A 19428-nucleotide genomic window follows, 5' to 3' on the forward strand; every position below is an offset into this window, starting at 1 on the left:
TGCCCTCTCCCAGGTTTCCACTGAACACACAGGGGCCGGGGCAGAGAATCTGCCAGCCAATGACTTTGAGATAATGTTGACAGGTGTCTCAGACATTTGTCTGACATTTGTGACCTAACATTTATCAGTAGTTGTGGTTTTCTGGTACAGTCTTTATGATTTTTTCATTTAGAATCATGTAATTTTTAAATAAGGATTCTTTGACATCTTCCTTTCCTACTTTTATCCCTCGATTTCCCTATCTTGTCTTTTACTTTAGCTAAGACTTCAATTGTATGTTGAACAATAATGCTGAGCTCCCTTCTTGTTGAGCCTCATACAGTCAGTGAGTTGTATCATGAGAATTCCGAGCTTTTTTCCTAATATCACCTTATCAGTAAGTACATACCATGTGTATCCTTTTATGACTGGGTTACCTCACTCACAATGATCTTTTCTAGTTCCATCCATTTGTCTTTAAATTTTATGAAGTCATTGTTTTTAATAGTTCAGTCGTACTCCATGTAGGTAATTGTACCCCATTTTCTGTATATATTCCTCTATTGAGGGACATTTTGGTTGTTTCCAGCTTCTGGCTACTAAAAATAAGGCTATTAACAATATAGTGGAGCATGTGTTCTTGTTATATGTTGGAGCATCATTTGGGTGTATGTCCAGGAGTGGTATAGCTGGTGATGTTTCAGTCTTACTTAGAAGGGGGAACAAAATAATCAAGGGCAGTAGAAATGAAGAAGGGACCTGTAAGGGAGGTAGTGTGGGGAGGGAAAAGCGGGGCAGGATCAGGTGTTGGAGGAGATGGGGGAGATATACAGAGGGTCAGGACATTGAATGGATTGGGTAGCAGTAGGGGATGGGGAACTGGGAGTAGCCACCAGAAAGTCCCAGATGCCAGGAAAGCAAAAGTTTTTCCAGGACCCTAAGGGAAGACATTAGCTGAAATACCCAACAAAGGGGAGGCGAGAGAGCCTGTAGAGGCAATATCCAGAGGTTAGGCACAGTCAGCAGTTGTGGGATGGGGCCACACACCCATTTCAAAAACATTAACCTAGAATTGTTTCTATCTAAAGGAAATGTAGGGTAAAAGAGTGGAACAGAGACTGAAGGAAAGGTCATCCAGAGACTGCACCACCTAGGGGTCCATCCCATCTGAAGACAACAAAACCAGACACTATTGTTGAAACCAAGAAACACTTGCTGACAGACACCTTTTATGGCTGTCCCCTGAGAGGCTATGCTAGAGCCAGACCAACACAGATGCAGATACTTACAGCCAACTATTGGACTGAGTACCAGGACCCCAATAGAGGAGTTAGGGAAAGGACTGAAGAAGCTGAATGTGTTTGCAATCCCCAAGGGAAAAGAACAATATCAACCAACCAGAATCCCCAGAACTCCCAGGGTCTAAACCATCAACCAAAGAGTACACATGTAGCGACCCATGGCTCCAGCTGTATATGTAGCAGAAGATTCCCTTATCTGCAATCAATGTTAGGAGATGCCCTTGGTCCTGTAGAGGCTTGAAAGTCCAGTGTAGAAGAATGCTAGGGAGATGAGGTGGGAGTGGAAGGGTGGGTGGGAGGAAGAGCTACCTCACGGAAGCAAGAGGGAGGGGGATGGGAAAGGGGTTTGTGGAGGGGAAACAATTAAATGGCATAGTATTTGAAATGTAACTAAGTAAAATAACCATTAAAAAAGAATGATGAGAACTGATATCCTTGGACTGTTTCTATTTTAGTGGAAATGGTTTACATATAATGAGCATTTACTCTGGGCTTGTTATATATTACCTTAGATACATTGAGAGAATTCTTCTGTATCACTACGATTTTTATCATGAATAAATGGAGATGTTAGATTTTTGTAAAAGACATTTTGAATATATAATGGGATGAGCATTTGGTTCCTCTCCTTGAATCTACTTATGTGTCTGCAGTGAAATGTTTTCCTCAGATATAAGAACACAGTGCCAGGCATGAAGTCACAGTAGCTGTGCATACATTCACAAGAGCAGTGGAAAATGAGCCCAACCAAAGTCCCAGTAGGGGTGAGGGAGGGGTAATGAAGTTCATCCCTAGTTGTGCTATGGACAATTGATATCTACTTGGAAAACAAGAATCAGTTTTCGTCAGAGATTTGCCATATGCTACAGTGAGGCTGTCCATATCTGTGAAAAACAAACAGCACTAACTGGACACTTCTTTAAAAATTATTTTTATTTATTTTCATTTCAAATGTCATCCTCATTCACAGTTTCCTGTCTGTAAACACACTATCCCACCACCCTCTCCCTTCTTCTACGAGGGTATTCCCCCACCCACCCACCCAACCCTTCCTGATACCCTGACCTGACATTCCCCTCCACAGGGTGGTCGACCCATGGCAGGACCACGTGCTGGTTCTCAAATTGGTGCCCAACAAGGCCATCCTCTGATACATATGCAGCTGGAGCCATGAGTCTGTCCATGTGTAGTGTTTGGATGGTGGTTTAGTCCCTGGGAGATCTGGTTGATTGGTATTATTTTTCTTGTGGGGTGGAAATCCCCTTCAGCATCTTCAATCCTTTCTCTAACTCCTCCAATGAAGACCCAGTTCTCAGTTCAATGGTTGGCTCTGAGCATCCAACTTTGTATTTGTCAGACACTGGCAAAGCCTCTCAGAAGACAGCTACATTAGGTTCCTGTCAGCACACATTTCTTGGCATGTCAATGATGCCAAGATTTGGCTGTATATATATGAGCTGGATCCCCAGGTGGGGCAGGCACTCAATGGCCTTTCCTTCAGTCTCTGCTCCAAACTCCTATCTCCTCCTATGAAAATTTTGGTCCTCCTTCTGAGAAGGACTGAAGCATCTGCACTTTGATCATTCTTTTTGAGCATCATGTGGTCTGTGGATTGTACCTTGGATAATCCAAGCTTTTGGGCTAATATGAACTTATCAGTGAGTGCATACCATGTCTGTTATTTTGTTATTGGGTTACCTCATTCAGGATGATATTTCCTACTTCCATCCATATAAGAATTTCAGGAAGTAATTGTTTTTAATCACTGAGTAGTACACCATTATGTAAATGTACCACATTTTCTGTATTCATTACTCTGTTGAAGGACATCCGTGTTCTTCACAGCTTCTAGCTGCTATGAACATATTGAAGCATGTGTCCTTTTGATATGTTAGAGCATCTTCTGGGTATATGCTCAGGAAAGATAACTGGGTCCTCAGGTATATGTTGAATTGTCTGAGGAACCTACATACTGATTACCAGAGTGGTCATACCAGCTTGAAATCCCACCAATAATGGAGGAGAGTTCCTCTTTCTCCACATCCTCACCAGCACCTGCTTGTCACCTGAAAATTTAACCTAGACATTCTGATTGGTGTGAGGTAGAGTCTCAGGGTTGTTTCGATTTGAATTTTCCTGATGACTAAGGATGCTCAAGATTTCTCTAGGTGTTTCTCAGCCATTCAATATTCCTGAGTTGGGAATTCTTTGTTTAGCTCTGTACCCCATTTTTAATAGGGTAATGTGATTTTCTGGAAATGTGGTCTAACTTCTTGAGTTCTTTTTATATATTGGATATTAGCCCTCTATCAGACATAGGATTGGGAAAGATCTTTTCCCAATCTGTTGGCTACTGTGTTTTATTATTGACAGTGTCCCTTACTTTATAGAAGTTTGCAATTTTTTGAGGTTCCATTTGTCAACTCTTGGTCTTAGAGCATAAGCCATCGGTGTTCTGTTAGGAAATTTTCCCAAGTATCCATGTGTTCTAGGCTCTTCCCCACTTTTTCTTCTGTTAGTTTCAGTGTATCTGGTTTTATGTGGAAGTCCTTGATGCACTTGGACTTGAGCTTTGTACAGGACAATAAGAATGGATTGATTTGCATTCTTGTACATGCTGACCTCCAGTTGGACCAGCACCATTTGTTGTAAAAGGAAGCTTTTGCTCCTTTGTCAAAGATCAATGGACCATAGGTGTGTGGGTTCATTTCAGGGTCTTCAATTCTACTCCATTGATGTACCTACCTGCATCTGTACCACTGCCATACGTTTTTTATCACTATTGCTCTGTAATAAAACTTGAGGTCAGGGATAGTGATTCCCTCAAGAAATTCATTTATTGTTGAGGATATTTTCCCCAGTCACGTTTTTTTTTTTTTTTTTTGTTATTCCAAATGAATTTACAAATTGCTCATACAAACTCTATGAAGACTTGAGTTGGAATTTTGATGGTGAATGCATTGAATCTACAGACTGCTTTTGGCAAGGTGACCATTTTTATGATATCAATCCTGCCAATCCACAAATGATATGATAGTATACCTATGTGACCCCAAAAATTCCAACACAAAACACCTAAACCTGATAAACAACTACAGCAAAGTCGCTGGATATAAAATTAACTCAAACAAATCAGTAGCTTTCCTCTACTCAAAGGAAAAACAGGCTGAGAAAGAAATTAGGGAAATGACAGAAATAACGTAAAATGTCTTGGTGTGACTCTAGCCAACCAAGTGAAAATCTGTATGACAAGAACTTCAAGTCTCTGAAGAAAGAAAAGGAAGAAAATCACAGAAGATGGAAAGAACTCTTATGCTCATGGATTGGCAGAATTAATACAGTAAAACTGGCCATCTTGCTGAAAGCAATCTACAGATTCGATGCAATCCCCATCAAAATTCCAACTCAAGTCTTCATAAAGTTAGAAAGAACAATTTGCAAAAATCATTTGAAATAACAAAAAACCCAGGATAGCAAAAACTATTTTCAAGAATAAAAGAATTTCTGGGGGAATCACCATCCCTGAACTCAAGCTATATTACAGAGCAATAATGAAAAGATTGAATGGCATTGTTACAAAGAGAGGCAGGTAGATCAGCGGAATAGAATTTAAGACGCAGAAATGAAGTCATACACCAATAGTCACTTGATCTTTGACAAAGGAACTAAAGCCATCTAGTGGAAAAAAGACAGCAATTTCAACAAATGATGCTGGTTCAACTGTTGGTCAACATGTAGAACAATGAAAATTGATCCATTCTTATGGCCCTGTACAATGCTCAAATACAAGTGTATCAAGGATCACCACATAAAACTATATACACTGAAACTAATAGAAGAGAAATTGGGGGAGAGCCCCAAGTACATGGTCCCAGGGGAAATTTTTCTCAAGAGAACATCAATAGTTTATGTTCTAAGATCAAGAATTGACAAATGGGACTTCATAAAGTTGCAAGCTTCTATAAGGCAAAGGACATGGTCAATAGGAAATCAGAGCAACCAACAGATTTGGAAAAGATCTTTACCAATCCTATATCTGATAGAGGGATAATATCCAACATATACAAAGAAATCAATAAGTTAGATTCCGAAGAATCAAATGACCCTATTAAAACTGTGGTACAGAGCTAAACAAAGAATTCTCAACTGAGGAATATTGAATGGCCAAAAAGCATCTAAAGAAATGTTTAACATCCTTAGTCATCAGGGAAATGAAAATCAAAACAACCCTGAGATTCCACCTCACACCAGTCAGAATGGATGAGATAAAAAATTCAGGTGACATCAAATGTTGCCAAGGATGTAGAGAAAGAGTAACGCTCCTGCATTGTTGATGGGATTATAAACTTGTTCCACTACTGTGGAAATCTATCTGGCATTTCCTCAGAAAATCGAACACAGTAGTATGGGAGAACCCAGTTATAACTTTCCTGAGCATATAGCCAAAGAATCCTCCAACATATAACATGACATATATTCCACTATGTTCATAGCAGCCTTATTTATAATAATCTTAAGCAGAAAAGAACCCATATGTCCTTCAACATAGGAATGGACAGACAATGTGGTACATTTACACAATGGAGTACGATTCAGCTATTAAAAATGATGACTTCATGAAATTCTGAGGCAAAGGGATGGAACTAGAAAATATCGTACTGTGTGAGGTAACTCAACACAAAAGGACACACATGATATGTACTCACTGATAAATGTATATTCGTTCAAAAGCTAAAATATCCAGGATACAATTCACAAACCACAGCCTGACTTGGGGGGCGGGGGAGGCTGCTGGGTGTGGGGCAGCTCTGGGGCCAGGGATAGGGGCAGCCGTGGTGGCTGTGGCTCTAGGAGGAGTCCAGGGAGCTCCGTGTTATAGGCCAGCTCCCAAAGCAGAGGGGAGGACACTTTCTAAAACTGCTCAGAAGCACCACCAGAATCTCAGATGTCTGCACCGCAGCCAGCAGCAGAGCGGGGTCCAGGGAAGCCACAGAGTAGTCACTTCTGATGCCCGAACACTCCGTCTAAGCTCTAGGAACACCATAAAGCAATATGAAACCTGTTCATGAGAGAAGTCAGGAATGCCCTCCACCAATGAAACGAGACCTCCCTGTGACCAGAGAAGATATTTGGAGAACTACCGGCTGCTCCACAAACGACATACCCTCCATTGATGCTTCTGAATGGTCCCGAGGGGTTGTGATGGCTGGGCAGAGCCAGACTGGAGCCAGAGTCAGCCTCGGGAGTGATGGAACTAAGGCCATCACTGGTCTGACAGTAGATCAGTATGGCATGCTGTCCAAGGTGGCTATGCCAGCCGCCAACTTCTCACCAACCGGCCTCCCATTTTTGTGGACATGAGTTCCTTAGCCCCCACATTTAATGTAGTGTCTACATTGATTCAATCTCCAGGAATCCACTATTCCCCAGTCCACTATGCTCAGCTCCCATGTACCTCACTGAAGTTTACTGGGTCTTCTTACAGCCTCCCTTACGTTGGACCACCTAATTTCCTACCCAGTCCTCTCCTTTCTCCTCCTGCCAACCTAGCCACCACCCACCTTCCACACTTTGTGCCATATACCTCACTCCTAGCAGAAGAAGCTGCTTCTCTCCCACAGGCAGCATTCCAAGCTCAGTCATTTGACAAGTCCTCTTCGGCTACCTCCCCACCCGGCCAGTTGCCACATCACTCGAATACTCAACCGCTGGATCTTGTTCCAGGCCGGATGCCTAATTATTATCAGACGTCTGGGCTACCTGCTGGATATACCTTGCATGAAACTTCAACAACAGGTGCCAGCCCTTGACTCCAACAGCAGCAAGGGTGAAAGCCAAGGACTGGTGCCGGTGGGAGAATGCATGGTGGATGGACAGTTGATTTCAGGTTCTCAGACTCCTAGAGTGGAGGTGGCTGCGCCAGCACATAGAGGGGCCCCAGACACAGACCTTGAGGTCCAGGTGGTAGTTGGTGCTTTAGCTTCTCAGGCTTATCATGTGGTGGCAGCTCAAAGGAAAAATGAAATCAGCCCTGTTAACTTATTCCATCATCACCATCAGGGTGAGGCACAAGGGTCAGCCAGGAATCCTACAGAAATGATGGAGAAAAATCAGGCCCGTGTATTCTACCCTCAGTCCCATCAGGAACCAGTAAAACATAGACTTTTACCCAAAGCAATGGGTTGTAGCCAATAGCAACCTGGTCCCCACTGGAACTTACCCTAGCCTGCTGTCTGTGGGCTCAGAGATCCTGGTAGCATCGTGTCTGGACATGCAGGCCAGAGCCACTTTCCCAGACAAAGAACCAATGCCACCTCCCATTACCTCCTCCCACTTGTCCTTCCAATTCACGAAAGGCGCCATCATTCAGCTGGCTAGAGGAGGCAGGAGTTGGGGGGAGCTGAAGCGGGTAGAGAATCTCCAAACCCAGGACTTCGTGCATAGAGCTGAAGTGAGTGTAGGGCTGAAGATTGACTCTAACACAGTCATGGATATTCCGGAGAGCCAGTGGCCTGGATTTGTTATGCTACATTTCGTGATTGGTGAACAGCAGAGCAAAGTAAACATTGAGGTGCCCCCTGAGCACCCCTTTTTTGTACACGGCCAGGGTTGGTCCTGCAGCCCTGGGCAGACTGCACAACTCTCTGCCCTGCTATCAGCTACAGGTGGGAGATGTCTGCCTCTCTATCACTTTACAGAGCTTGAACAGTAACTCAGTTTCTCAGGTCAGCTGTGCTCCCCCAGGGCAGCTGGGTACACCCCTAGAAAAGCCTGAGAGGTTGGTCTTGGGGCACAAAGACCTATGTGACAGTGAGGGGAAGAACCAGCCTTCAGGAGAGGTTTCCTGGGTAGGAGAGCCCTCCCAGCCTGAACCTGTTGTCCAGGCCTACTGGCCAGTCCCAAGCTTCCAAAGATACAGCATGCAAGGGGAGGAGACACAGGCTGTGCTGCTCCATCCCTCTTTCCTTCCACAGGAGGTAAAGCTGTCCATCGAAGGACATTCCAGTGCAAGAAAATGAACCTCTTTCCCACCCCAGGACTGGGCTTTCTCCCCAGAGGTAAGCCTCACCAGGAGCATGGAGAGGATTTGCACATGCCAATTGAGAATGGCTCTCTTGGCAGTGAGATTTGGGGGAAATAGGCATTAAGACAGCCTCACAAAGCAGGATGTGTTGCTCATAACCCTCCATGGCATCCTCTCCGGATAGCTGTATAGCATGCTGAGATGGGGAATTGCAGGGTTGGAGCAAGAAAGGGTAAGAGTGCACATAGGATAAGAAACATTCCAAAATCAGGGCCTCCCTGTTTTTTCCTACTCATCCCAGGCTTCTGCAAAGGAAGTTCAGGCTTTGAGAGCAGGTGGCTGAGGGAGGAAGCAAAGAAAGAGCTAAAAATGGTGATCACAGCTTATAGTAAAACTGTTTTCTTCCTTTTTTTCCTGTTTCCCTTCCCTCCTTTGTGGTGGGAGGGCAGGAGGCCCTCTGGTTGAAAATAAGAGGGTTCCCACCCAGAACTCTTCTTGTGAGAGATGTGCATTTTAAGGGGTGATTTTGTCACAGGTGTTTATGGCAGGGTTGGGGGTTGGGGAGCTCCATGATCTATGGAACTGTGCTTGGTCCTTTGCTTCTGCCCATTCCCATCTCAGTTCACCATTCTGTTATAAGGCTTTGTAGCAGTTTAGATCTAGGAGAGAGAGAGAGAGAGAGAGAGAGAGAGAGAGAGAGAGAGAGAGAGAGAGACCCCTTTATGTTTGAGAATGAAGGAATGCCTTGCAGGAACCCACTAGGGGACTGTGGGGAAAAGATTTGACTGGTGGAAGATGGGACTTAGGCGAAACTTTTGAAAGGCCGCTAACCTAATGCTCAGTCAACCGGCCAGGCCCCTTTGATGCTTCATTCAGTCTGTAGTAGTAACTTTGGAAGGACCTGGAGGACCTTTTCCCCTAGGCACCTACGCTCCTCCATTGTCTGTCTATGTTGTGCCTTAGCACCTGCACTGCCCCTACCCTTCTGCTGCCTGACCTCTGTATGGTGTCTTGACCTGGGCCTCATGTGTAGCTGCACTGCCTTTGTCCACTAAGACCTTTAGTTTTTGGTGTCTAAGGATCCTGGTTTCCCTATCAGCTATAATTTTTATATTTAGAAACTCAAAATCATGGCCTCTTCCACTGGCAGCAGTATAGTGGAGAAACAAGAAAGAAACCATGCCCTAGACTGGACATTTCCACTCCAGTGGATTTTCTTGGCCTCATCCCATTGAAGTCCATTGCCTCTCAGCATTTCAGCCTAAGCTGTATCCTCCCAACATCAGCTCTGAAAGTCTAGAATAGTCCTTGTAACATCTTAGCAGATGTTTCCTTTTATGGTGGTAGATTCTTCTAGAAAGAACATTTTCTATCTTGGTTGTACTTGCTACCATCTCTCTTATTCTTACCTCTCCCTTACAGCTGTAGGATTCTATTGAGTGTTAGGTTCCCCTCCCCCAACAACTTTCATGTGGTTTAGTAATTTTTTGTGAAAGTTTTTTTGGGGGTTGGGAGTGGGGTCTATAGACTCTTGAAGGCAACTCAGGGTATTGTGAACCCAGCTATGTAGTTAGACTTCTCCCAGGGAATGATTGCGGCATTTACTTCATAGACTTGGACCAGCCAAGGCCTGGCCTGTCATCAGGAGTCCTATACTTCTGAAGTATGAGCAAAACTTAAGGCAAGTCTTGTGATGTCTCTTTCACTTACTTCCTCCCCAGCTGCCAAATGGGGATAAATATTTGTACCTACCTCCTGGGGTGGGGGAAGAAAGTCTGAGAATGGATTCCTTCTTGGTGTTCAGGTGCTAAAATTTATTCTCTTTGGGAACAAAGTGACAGAAACTGGCTAGTTTGCTATAAATCCTACATTCTGTTTCATACCTGGAGAGCAGATATGTGGTCAGTGAGTTTTTAGTGAGGCTTTCAAAGGAAGCTGCTTAATCTTACTGCAAGTACTGAAGTCTCTGGTTTATGTCAGAATCAAACTCTGACCTTGTGCTGCATTGGAGATCATATTCTTTCCCTTCTTTTGCCCCTATTCTCTGCTGCTTCTCTGGCTTGTTTCCTAAAGTGGGGGCCTGTGGGGTTGAGTTTTGACGAACTCTCATCTCCTGTTTCATGAACAACTCATTCCTAGGGGTTAGTGCATGTGTGGGTTTCTCACAAAACCCCCTTCCTAAGAAGGCTCATCATGGAAGTTAGTGGCATGCAATGTAGATGCTCAAGAAATGTCTAGCCAGGCTACCACTGAGCTTCTATCTCATGGGGCAGACATGTAATTGGCTAGTAGTTGAAGTCAAAATGCTCTCTACTTGGGATGATTGTAGCTAAATCCTTAGAAAAAGAAATTGTTGAGGGTCTTGAGAAATTGGGCAATGACCATTTTGCTATGGTTCCTTTTTTATCCCTGGTTGGTTCAAAAAAAGACAACTCCCTTAATGTGGCGCCATACATATGTAACTTAATTTTGCTGAGAGCTATCTTTCCTGAAGTATGTACCCTAGGAAAGAAAGTGTGCTAATACTTGTCAGAGCTGTGGCAATGCTTAACCCTGAATATGTAAGAGATAGGACTGGCTTTTAGAGTGAGCATTTCAATGGTTAGCTGTCAGCTTTTGGGGACTCAACAGTTAACAAAGACCAGCCTGGTCCTGATTAATGGTAAGACATTCCCAAAACTTGGTGAAAGAACTGCTATCTGAGACTATCAGAAATACCCATGCCAATATAGAAGGGCAACTTGGTAAAAGATGATCATCATTATCAAGATAAGAAGTGAGGAAGGGGTTTGGGTCCTTAGAGCTGAGTGCTTCTACTCAATAGAGAAGCCTAAGAAGAGCTAGACTGACCCCTTTACACTTACCATCCTACTTGGTCTTAACACTATGGGCTTTGTTTGCTTTGTGCTGCTTTGCCACTGCTGCTGTCTGCTCACTGTCTTGCCTGTTATTCATTATAGCTCCTGTTCTTCATGTCCCTGCCATGTAGACTCTCAGGCATCCTGTCCAGTTTTCACCTGTGTTCTGCCAGTATGACTGCATAGCACAGTCGTATTCAATAAGGAAGGTATGAATGCTGTTGCTAGGCTAGTAAATTGGAAAGGATGTGGCTTCAGTGCTCTCAGGAACCCTTATGCTCCAAAAATTAGCCTGCCTTGAGAGAAAAACAAATAGATCTTTTCTTTTTCCTTTATGGTACTTCTCAGAACCAGAGGAACCAAGTTAGGACTTGAGCCAGCAAAGTGCATTCATCTAGCCCCAGATTCTGGGATTGAGAAAGTGAAATTTGGCTGAAATAACTCCTCAAGTTGGGCTTCATTTCATTTTTACCAATGGGTATTATAGGCCTTCTAAGAGAACAGTATGTTAGCGTAATTCAACATGCATTGAGCAGAAATATTGAAGAGTTGAGTGGTCATAGTGGTGAGAACTGAAGACAGACATTGGAAAAGGCTCAGGCCAAGGGGGTAAAAATAACCAGATTGATCCAATTGGCCATGGGATCTTAGTCCACAGGTTTAGAATCGAGCAGGACAAAGGCCATGTTTTAGAGATGAGTTAAATTCCTAGGACTAAGTTTTCTAAACTACACTGAAGCTATTGTACTTTCTAGATCAGAAAAAAAAATACGCTACGGTTGAAGAGCTGAATTCTACTATGGATGAATGGTTGTTGTGAGCCCCTGCTTAGAAACCTTCACCTTCTAGCTTTCCCAGGGTAGGAAAGGTCTCCCGCATTATGCAATAATAAAATAAGCATCTGGGTCTTGGCAACTGTCAGTTTTTTCAACTCTAGGATCCATCTTTGGACCAAAAGTCTGGTCTGGGCCTAGGATAATTGTGGCCCTTGATTGCTAGAGTTGGCTGCATTCTCTCCTTACCTGCAGACTATGCTCAGTTCCCGGAGCAGAGGGAGAGGTGGTGTGACTTGCCCTGCTGAGCCTCCTCAGCAGGAATAATAGTAATAAATGGACTTTTCAGACTAAAGGTTTCTTTGTTAGTTCTCCTGTTAAGCCCAGATCTTTCCTTACTAGACAGAAACTCAACAGTCTGTGTGATCCTAAAGCCATTCCACTGTAAATGCCTGGCAGTAAAGATGGCCCCAGACTGGGTTCCTGCCTGCAGTATGTGGAGGTAGCCCATGTGCCTTTACCTAATGTCAGATTTGCAAGTGTTTAGTCTGTCTTTATGTTAGGGAGTCTTAGGTTCTTCAGAGAAAGAACTGGTAACAGTGGCTTTATGCCCACCCCACCCCCTGCCAAGGACTTTGCTTGTACATGTAAATGGGTGAGAGTTGGAGAGCTGCTCAGGGTGGACCCCTCACTTGCTCATAGTGCACTCACTGAATTGGATTGGGGAAGAGACTGACTGTACTCATGCCTAACTTGAAATATTAAAACAGAACTGTCCTCTACACAGGTCCTAGTCATGCAGAATCCCTGTAGCCAAAACAGTTAATGTTCCAGCTGTAAGAGCAAACTGCTATCAGCTTGCATAGCACCTTAGGGGAGAGAAGATTAATAGATAAGGATGGAGGAAAGATGGTGATTTTGACATCCAGGTGGCTTTAGGGACCTAAGGAATAGAGAAGAATGGCATTAGCGAGGTCTGGATGGATCTGATTTGTGTAGGAGTTCCCTGTAGATAAATTACTGGTACCCCACCCACTATCCCCAGTATGTAATAGCTGAATTAATATGTAAATAACTGCATTGAATCTAAAGCCTTAGAACTAGTCAAGTGCTCTTCCCACCCAGTACCATTTCTTACTCTCTAATCCTACCTGATCTTCAGCAAAGCATTAATAATTCTAAGGACAGCCTATACTTTATTGTGCTTTTTTGAAACTTTTTTAAATAAATCAATTTGTACTGTAAAAACAAAACAAAACAAACAAACAAACAAGCAAAAAAAATTTACAGACCACATGATGCCCAAGAAGAAGAAAGAGAAAAGTCTGAATGCTTCAGTACTTCTTAGAATGGGGAACAAAATACTCACAACAGGAAATATAGAGGCAACATGTAGAGCACAGACTGAACGAAAGGCCATCCTGAGACTGTCAGACATGGGGATCCATCCATAATACAGTCACAAAGCCCATTCACTATTGCATATGCCAAGAGCTGCATGCTGACAAGAGTCTGATATAGCTGGCTCCTGAGAGACTCTGTCAGATCCTGAACATACATAGGTGAGCACTTTCAACCACCCATTGCACTAAACCGGCATTCCCAATGGAGGAGTTACAGAAAGGACTGAAGTAACTGTGGGTTTTTGCATCCCTATAAGAAGAAAAACAATATCAACCAACCAGACCGCCCCCCCCCCAGAACTCCAACAGACTAACCCACCAACCAAAGACTACACATAGATTGACTCATGGCTCCAGCTACATATATAGCCGAGGAAGGGCATTGTTGGGCATTAATTTGAGGAGAGGCCCTTGATACTGTGAAAACTTGATGCCTCAGTGTAGGGTAATGCCAGAGCGGGTAGGTTGGAGGCAGTGGGTATGTGGGTTTGTAAGGACCCTCCTGGAGACATAGGGTGGGGAAATGGGATGGGGTTTTCCAGAGGGGAATCCAGGAAAGGTGATAACATTTCAAATATAAATAAAGAAAATATCAAAATAAAAACAAAAAAAGGGGAAAAAAACCATTAAACTGTACCTGAGGACAAGCACAAGGCTTCTACAAAAGTAGCCTCATCTGAGATGCAAAAGGTAATATAATGTTGTGTATGACATCAGTGGGTATTGCAGATGGAAAGTACATTTGTAGGAATGCAGGACAGCCCCCAGAGTCTATGTAAAGATAGGAGCTACAGAACAAAAAAGTTAGAGACTGGGGAGAAACAAGGTGACTGCAGAAAAAATTGATGCCACTGCAGCTCAGTTTCTGTAGGGATTAAATGAGGTTGTGTGGAACTCCTGTCTCATTTCCTCCTCAACCATTTTGGTGGGTAGAGTTACATATTGTTAAGTATCAATGTGTCTATCAAACTTCTCTTTCCCATCCCGCAGGACAGTCAACCAGGGTCCAGAGGGCACCTGGAGGAGAATGGGGGACAATAGACTCATAAAAGGATGCCAAGACAAGAGTCCTATCATGGTAACAAATTTTACTTTTCCCCAAGGCTCAACTTATACCGTAGTAGGGGTAACATAGGGAGGGGAAAAGGGGGGGAAATCTATGCAAGTCAAGGACACTGGCTCCTGTGGTCAGCCGACATCAACAGGATGTTGGCTTCTCAGAAAGATCACAAGTTTTTCATATCATTAGTCAATAGGATGTTGGTTTCTCAGAAAGGTCACAAGTTTGTCATGTCATATCATTAGGCAACCTGATCACCAGATATATTTCTCAAAATGTCACAAGTTTTTCATATTACTAGTCATCCTGACTACCAGATTTGTATGAGTCTTCTGCAGCAGGCTGGGAATTTTCCATGAACCCCGTCATACTTAACTCTAACTATAATATTATCATCAATATTGTAGGGTTTGAAGGGCATCTCTCCCAACACCACCCACATAGTTCAGAGCAGCATCTGTGACAATGCTGCAACGCAGTGCTGGGGAAAAGAGTGTCTGGTGGAGGGAAACAGGAACAGAAGGAAGCATGCACTACTCTGTGACTCAAATGTCATTTCAACAGTGAACTGATAATAAACAGTCATTATTTGCATTAACTTTTTCTTGAATTTACTTTGTATCCAAACACACTCTTCCCCTACATATCTGTGTGCTCACTCACAGATGTTTGCAGACTCATTTCTCTCATTTTCATCAGCTGGGTCACATGCTACATCACAAGCCCTCCTGGCTAACTCCAGGCTGTCTTCATCTAAAAGCCAGTAATGGCTGCCATAGATTTAAAATGAGGAAATACATTGTACAGTGGATACTCCAATTTCACAGCAATTTGCTACGTTCAGTGTTCAAAATAACAAAATGTGGTATATTGAAAAGGAACTTGAAAATTTGACAACACTTGCCAAGCTGGCTTCCACAAGCTGTACTTTCACCAGCATCCAAGCTGGAGAATGATATAAAGATAAATGCTGAGAGTTGAAGATTTGTCTGGTCACTCCCTAGGTAGAGACTTGAAATTGGTACAGCCCAGAATATAAGTGTATATGACAGTATAGGGAATGAAGAGATTGTGCTTATGTATGTTGAATAATACAATAATAAAAGAAAGGTAGAAGTGAAGTTGAGGGTGAACAAGCTGGGGTTCATAGAAGTAGTTTGAGTGAGGCAAGTGTGGACATGAATAATGTAATTATAATTTAAAATATACAATCTTATAAATTAAATTCTTGAGACTTATTTTTGTTGCTGTTTTTGTTTGGTTTGGTTTGGTATGCTGCTCTACTTGAGGGAATATGATGAAATAAGACATTGACATTATTTTGAGATACAGATAAACCTGATTCTTCATATGCGTTTTGATTTCAATCATCTGAACTCACTAAACTGTAACTGACCATTTTTTTCTCTATATATTCACCACAAAAAATATCCTGGAGGATGTTTCTACCTACACAGAAGTGAGGGACACTTACTGAAAACTTGGGTATGTACAGGCTTAGCAAAACCAAAACAGAGAAACAGTATAAAGAGGTTCTGTGAACTGAAATGCATGAAGACAGCTTGGGAAGTTTCCACAAAGCTCTAAAAAAGGACAGGAGATGATCATGGAAACAGAAGAACTGTATGTGATGAACAAAAACTTTAGAACTATCAAAAAAGCATAAAAAAAATTAACCCAGATCTCTGAAAGAGATTCAGGCAAGTGAGAAAAAAAAGTTGATAGCATATAAATCATTAACTTTTAATTGTTTTTCAAAATTATCTATCACTTGTTCATGGTATTAGAATACTGACCTTCAAAAGGAATATTAATTTCTCTTGATTTAATACATAATCACTCTTCTTTTATATAATTGTTTCCCACTCATTTTAATTTCTAAGATATATTAGAACATCAAAACAAATTTCATTGCATGTCCAATAATCAAATTAACAATTGACTAGTATATTTTGCTGCATTCTTTCTCTGTTTTAACCAGGACACTTCTTTTTCATATATTTAGTCAGGAAGTTAATTCTGTATGATTCATTGTAAAAGTAAACATTCTAATAGTTTGTCCATTTGACCTGTTGCCAAGCATTAATATTGTAACTTTGAATTTATCAGATGACAATTATTTTATAAAAGTAATTATTGAAGTTCTTCAACAAACAGAAATTTTAAAAATATATATTGAAAATTCTACATTTTTTCCAATTATAAGCACACCAAAATTTTTTCTTAATAATCTTGGAGCCACGAAATAAAGGTGTCCTAAGTTAAAGCAACTTCTGGATGTTCAAAAATACAGGTGTGCTATGAAAAATACTGTTGTTATTTCTTCTTATTATCAAATTATGTTAGGGGCAGCAATCATCATTATGTTAAGCATAAGTTATAAAATTCACTTATTTTGTAATTGAAAATATTTAGTGAATGCCAGATATTTATATAACACTGTGATTTGTGAAGAAGGAATCTATGAATTCCTAAGTAAAGACAAGAAAAGCAAGTGCAGAGACTGCAGAGTGAATGTAAGTGGGAGGAGGAAAGAAAGGTCCCAAGGGGAATGCAAGCATGGCCCAAGACCAAAGACAGGCCTATCTCCAATCCAGATTTTATATTTACGGAAAGCATCCCTGGACTTCATTTTCCTTTTTAATATAACTTGATTAACACTATTCCAGGCTCTGTATGGGGACGGCTTTCATAGGGTCTGACATAACTTTTTCTGCATAAGTGACTCAATTTACAGTTCTGCCTTATTTAACATTTGGAGCATGAAATTAATGTAACAGTTCTTTGTGTTTGTCAAACACTAAAATACCAAGTTTCAGCACTGTTTCTGCTATATATAACTGAGCTTCCCAATTAGCACATTTTATAACATAAGCTTCCAAGAAAAATAAATGCATTAAAGAAAATGTTGAAAAACATTGTATTACCATCCCAGAACATATCAACCTCCACCACCTATTTCTCTGTGTATTATATTATACTTTATTTTTACTGAGAAGTAGTTTTCAGTGAGAGAGTTAACACTGTTGTAATTGTAGTAAATAATATTAACCTATGATGTCTGAATTCTGTTCTTGTTGATAAAGAGATTGTACACCAGTCAAATATGAGGCACAGCATGGGGAATCCTGCTAAAAAGGAGTACGACAGATGGTAGGATCCACATTTGTCAAGATTACAACAATAAAAAATAGAAAATCAAGGAATCTGGTCCCATTGGGGCTCATAGAGGCTAAACCACTAATTAGGGAGCCTGTTTGAGACCGACCTAGGTCCTCTGCATGTATGATACAGTAGTGTTGCTTTGGCTTCATTCATGACTCCAGAAGCAGTAAAAGGGGATGTCTCTTACTCTGCTGCCTGACACTGGGACACTTTCCTCCTAATGGGCTATCTCATCTAGCCTCAGTAAGACAGGATTTTCCTTGTCTTACTGCTATGTCAGGGCTGGTTGGAGTCTTCTTTTCTGAAAAGAAAAAGAGGAGTGGATGAGGAAGGAGGGGAGTTTGGGGAAAATAGGGAAGAAAGGAGGGACAGAAGACTGCAGACTGTAAACTAGCTAAATTAATTAATAAAGTGGGTTCAGTTATATAAATTTTGCTGTTTTTCTTCTCTAGAAACCATAATTGAAAGCATGTCATACTTGGGGTCATTGTGTATTGGCTTCAAGAGAATCTACTTCAAAATCCTTAAACATTACAGGGTTGCATCCACAGCCTGGTATTTCCTCATGTCACATTTCCCACTACTGCTTTGATATATGCAACTGAAGCCCAAGGAGGGATCCCAAGGTAAAACTGCAAATCACCCACTAAATCCTCATGCAGTGAGAACAGCTGTTACCCATCCTTGGTCCTATGTTTATAAGCAACAAAAAACAAACACAACATATCTCTGACCTGTGAATAAGAGCATCATTATATAAATATAATCTCCTCCTGTTATATATGACTAAAATCCTTAATGCCCATGTGTAAATATACATATATGCATAGGCACTCAAAAACACCAGGATATTTATAGGTACACATATACATATATGTATATAAGTATGTTTTTGTGCATTGTGATCATGCATATGCACATATGTATGTTTTAACAATCTGGTTAAGTTGTGACTGTGTACCTATCTTTTGACATGTAACTCTATCGGTGCCCACACAGATGCAGTACGGAGAGCTGGGTGTAAGCCTGCGTGGTTTAAAAACACCCATACTTCATTCATTCATGACAGAGAATGCAAAATCTGTAGCTTTATTCATGGAACATATTCCTCAAGTTCACCAGGTGGAAAATTGCAGGAAGCACAGTGGGAAAAACCAAAACCAGCTTAAGGCCTCAGGAACAAAAGACCAAATATGTGCCCCAAATTTACAGGAGAGAAATCCAGGAGGATCAGCCTAAGCCTGAGGAACAAAGACTGAGAACAAATGACAGAGACAAACAGACTATTGCCCATGTGTAAGATTGGGGGTGTTGCTACCAGGCCAGGGCATTCCTTTGTTAGGAACAAAAGGCTTCTACATGCATCAGCAGGGCTTCAGCGGGGGTCAAACACTGCAGGGGACCCAGGAGGGTATGATTTAACTCTTGCATCTAGATTTTATAGTTTGTTGGCCTACAGTTACTAAAAGCCACTAATTGGATTGTTCTGCTTTGTTGTCAACTTGGCAAAATCTAGAATCACCTGGGAAAATTATCTTAATTAAATCACCTAGATTAGATTAGCCAGCAGCTAATCCAAAAGCAAATAGAAAAAAGACTTTGTATAATCATGGCCAAATCAAATTCAAAAGAATAAACACATCCCACAAAGAATTAAGAATTAAGAATTATAATTGCTTTTCCTATTCCGAGATCTGTTGCCAAAATAATAATTGCAAACTTATTATTTAAACTTTAACTTTTGATTTATTATACGTCAGAGCTCAGAGATCTGAATTCAACTACTTGCATTTTCCTGTGAAACCCTAATGATAAATGACATGGACAAAGCTGCCAGGCAGTGGCCAGAAACAGTCAAGTTAATA

At 41.7% G+C, this 19428-nt stretch overlaps 1 pseudogene; it reads left to right on the forward strand.

Annotated features, from left to right (window-relative positions):
• Nucleotides 1-6332: 6332 nt before the first annotated feature.
• Nucleotides 6333-8299, forward strand: Atxn1-ps2 (ataxin 1, pseudogene 2; annotated as a pseudogene).
• Nucleotides 8300-19428: the final 11129 nt, after the last annotated feature.

This window comes from Rattus norvegicus, chromosome 1 (genome assembly GCF_021556685.1).
Source record: "Rattus norvegicus strain SHRSP/BbbUtx chromosome 1, alternate assembly SHRSP_T2T, whole genome shotgun sequence".
Taxonomy (NCBI): domain Eukaryota; kingdom Metazoa; phylum Chordata; class Mammalia; order Rodentia; family Muridae; genus Rattus; species Rattus norvegicus.